We start from the raw sequence: 4,249 nt of genomic DNA, 5'->3' as shown, positions 1-4,249 counted from the left end.
AATTGAGGTTATTGAAATAGGTACAAGTCAACTAAATGGTATTCCCGTAGCAATTAGGGTTATAGATTTTCAATTTATGGGCAGTAGTATGGGATCTATAATGGGCGAAAAGATAACACGTTCAAGTATGCTACAAATAAAAATTAACTGCTCATTCTAATGTGTGCTTACGGAGGACAGCACAATCACTACAACAATTTTGCTTATATATTACGTTAAATATTACGTATATTTAGAAGTGCTATAAACCTATCCTAATAAAAAAAAACAAGCGGCAATTTTACCCAAAGAGGCGGCAAGTGAAAGTACTTAGCGCCAAATGAAAATGAAAAAAATCATTTGGTTTCCTCTCTCTCTCTCACTCGGTTTCAACCCATCTCTAATATCTGAACTCCATCACCCTAATCACGCCTCATCCTCTCTCTCTCGCCTTCATTTTATCAGTTCCCTCTCCATTCTCCATCGCTCTCTCTCTCACCGAGTCTATCGACTCTCTCCATCACACCATGACCACGCCTAGCTAAAGCTATTTATTTAGGCGTTTAGCTTTGAAATCGACCACGTCCACGTCCACGCCTAGCTAAAGCTCTCTCTCTAATAGAGTCTATCGACTCTCTCTTCCTCAAGTCCCAATACTCTAAAGTCTGACTGAACAACACCACGTTTAGTCTCTCTTCACTCTTTCCCGTTGAGTTGTTGGAGTATACACAAGCACGGAGCAGCTAAACCATGAACCGGGTAATCCAATCACTCACAAAGTTGTTAGTTTCTTCTATAGTTTTTTTTTCCTTTTTCAGATTTCAAATTAATATCAAGAAAGTGTTTTGAATATTGATTATATATTTTTTTCTAATTGAGATAACACAGAGAAAATTAAAACTAGAGAGGTTGTATGCTAGCTAATTCAAACACTCACAGGGCCTCTCTTTCTCATGCTCTCCTCTTTCCCTCGCCTCTCTCAAATTCGCACCTCATTGAAGCCTCTCTCGGAGTAGCTCAAGAGGTAAGGCATTTTGATTTTTTTTTTTTAACTTTGATTTTGATATTTAATGCTTTAGTTTGTTAAGTAAAACTTGTATTGATTTTTGTTTTGGTGTTGGGGTATTATCAGTGGGTATAAGTCTTGGTTTCTCCCCTTGTTGCTGATCTGGTTCTTCGATCCCCTATTTCACAATCAGGTAAGTCAAACTTCCATTTACATATTATTGATGAATAACCAAATTTTTGTATATATATATATATTTATATAGTACATATTATACAAAGATAAATAATAGGTGTTTGCCATCCTTTTTTTTTTGTCTATGTAAATAAAGAAATGTTAAGAAAGAGGGTTATATTATCTGTTTGTCAAAATGTGAATATTATATATAGATAAGATAAATGAAATTAAATATGATTTTATGACAGCTAATTAGATAACTCATGACACTATATTCTTATGAACTAATGTGCTGTTAATAGAAAATAGTTTTGTTTGTTTTAGGTGTTTTTCACTTTTTAATGAATTTGTACCTACTTTTCTCTAACACTAGAATGGTCAAGAAGCTAAACCGATATTCTATATTACAATAGAAAGTATTATTATATAGTTTTAGGTATCTACAAGATACATAGTATGTTATAACTAATATAAATTTGAATTTTTTTAATACAGGTCTATTTGTTGTATTATGGCTTTGGTGCTCCTTGCCTTTTCAACATTTTTTTTACATGTGTGGATTGTTTGGTTAAAATGATCGAAATTATTTCTCCATGTGTGTTCTGTCTCTACTCAACTTATATCAAGAAAATATTTTGAATATAGTCAATACATATATAATTTTTTGTGCTGGAATTATTTCTAATTGAGAGAATACAGAGAGAAAAATTAGAGATGTTGTAAGTGTGAGAATATGGTGCTTAATACTTAATGTTTGTGATTTGAGAATATGGATTTAGATTACCTTTTCTTTAGTCCTTTTGTTGGCCTTTGTGTATGAAATTTGGATTTTACAGATTTGATTTATGTATATTCTAGAATCTAAATTTATCAGACTTTTATTCATGTGAAAATTTATAATATTGATTGTATGGGTTTTGATCATAAATAATGAGATTAGTGTTTGGTGCTGTTATATTGCTAATATATGGCTCTATCTCTATATTTTTATTTTATTTGTAATATAGTTAAAACTTTTCTGGATGGTTGCCTCCAAGAGAAGAGGCAAGATACTTTGTGTGCAAGCAATCTTTCACGGGAGACTCTTACTTTTGTTTGCATTTTGCAAGTGGTATGCCTTTTACCTTTGTTTTAATATTATGCTAATGTTAGATGAGTTTGAATATCTTAAATATTCATCCATAGTGAAGTAGGTTCTGAGATCATTGTTGTGTGTTGCGGTAATAACAGAAGGTTGAGAACTTGTGTGTCTTAGTGAAGTAGGATTTGAGAAATTTGTGTGTTGCGGTGGGATAAGGAAGAAAACATGCATGTTTTTTGAATTAGTTGAATTGATATTGGCAGATGGTTAGTTTCTAGTCTAGGGAAAATGGTGCTTGATTTTATATAGACTTATCTAGTATTACTATTTTATAATTGAATTGTGTTTGCTTGGTTTGTTTGATGATTGGTACATTAATTAGATTGTTAAAAACACACACTTTTAAATGGTGTAATAATCTTTTTGTATAGATTTTGAGGTCCTTTTTAGTTGTATTGCAAGCAGCTTTGCCTGAGTTGCTTCCTTTTTTAGGGTCCTTAAGCTTCTTAAAGAAACCAAAATATCATTTTGTGTTGGCACTATAACAAAATTGGGGTTTAGAGACTAATTTTTTTGTCACTAAAGCTTTCTAAATCCTCGCTATATCGAATAGAGATAACGAAATTGTCGTTAAACTTCCTCGCTAATAATTTGTTTCTATTGTTGAACTATAGAGAGGACATTTAAAATCCTCGCTATTGCTCGGTAATAGAGAGAAAATTTTAGTCGCTATTTCATAGAATATTAGGTTGATATGCATACATATATATGGTATGTCATTAAACCAGCTTTTTTCTACTTCCTTGGTGATGTTAGGCTGTCATTTGGTGAGTGACTTTATGCAAAGAGTAGCAGCAAGTCTTTTCAACTGAGTAACATTTATGGATTTAATTCATAATTAAATATTTTGATAACAAGACCAAATCTAACACCAGAAGAAAGAAAACCCCAATACTAGACATTTACCAAAACATATAACAAAATAATAATAGAATAAATCAAGTGAGAATTATTTTTTGTTTTATCAAAAAGAAAGAAAGGGGACCTAGTTCCATTACCCAAGTGTGTAAATTTTGTTGAGACCCATGATTTAGTTTCTACACCATTAATTTTTTAATACTTTCCACTATGAATTGTGATAAGGTATTTCTTTTGTTTCCAAATGGTTAGGTAGTTGAGTCTTTGGAGACCTTGAATTTGATTGATTTACTTGTGTCTTTTCTTGTTGATGCTATACATGTTTAATGGAATAGTTAAATCCTTTTGTAAGGTACTTCTTTGATCACTCTGATTACAATGTGATTGAATCCTACATTGCTTTGTTTTTTTTTTTTCACTATTAATAGCAACTATGAGGAATTGTATTGCATTGAGATACTCTTTAAATCTCCATAGAGTTATCTGTGTTTTTTTCTCTTCTGTATTTTAAATTCTTTCATCTCCCTTTATGGGCTTATTTTTCTTGTTGTATTGCCTCCTAGTGGTCGAACTCTATTGGAAGGAGATACTATTTAATATTTTATTGCCTAATTGTGAATTGAAATATATATATTGGAATAATATTTGTGTTGTGGCTATTAACAATCGTTGTTGTGTCTCTAGTTAGTTTTTTGGTTTTTATATTTTATTAAGTTTTTTACTTATATTTCTATTTGATAGTTTTATTTATGTATAATTTATGCGTTTATATTTATATGAATATGACTTGTGAAAATGGTAAATCAATGTATTTTATTGATAGATATTTTAAGAGCCTCTATTGTTAGACATAGAGCCTAATTTGATGTTATAGTGCTTGTAGTCTCTTCTAGTTTTGTACAAGTCCTATCCCCTCTAAGATTGGGAGGCTCCAAAAGCTTGACACACTTGATCTTTCCAATAACAACTTCAATAGTCAAATTCCCAACACTTTATCACACTTAAAGAGTCTTCAATACCTGTATGTAAACTCTATTATATAATATAATAAACTAAAAACGCTATCAAAATAATCAAATGTAACAGTG

At 31.1% G+C, this 4,249-nt stretch overlaps 1 long non-coding RNA gene across 1 annotated transcript; it reads left to right on the top strand.

The window, feature by feature from the left end:
• Positions 1-742: 742 nt before the first annotated feature.
• Positions 743-2,353, top strand: LOC133784004 (uncharacterized). Its single transcript, XR_009871067.1, has 3 exons — positions 743-1,003; positions 1,112-1,178; positions 2,170-2,353. It is a non-coding gene; the product is annotated as an uncharacterized LOC133784004 (long non-coding RNA).
• The last annotated feature ends 1,896 nt before the right edge of the window (positions 2,354-4,249 follow it).

This window comes from Humulus lupulus, chromosome 6 (assembly GCF_963169125.1).
Source record: "Humulus lupulus chromosome 6, drHumLupu1.1, whole genome shotgun sequence".
Taxonomy (NCBI): domain Eukaryota; kingdom Viridiplantae; phylum Streptophyta; class Magnoliopsida; order Rosales; family Cannabaceae; genus Humulus; species Humulus lupulus.
This window is presented reverse-complemented; position numbering and strand designations above follow the sequence as displayed.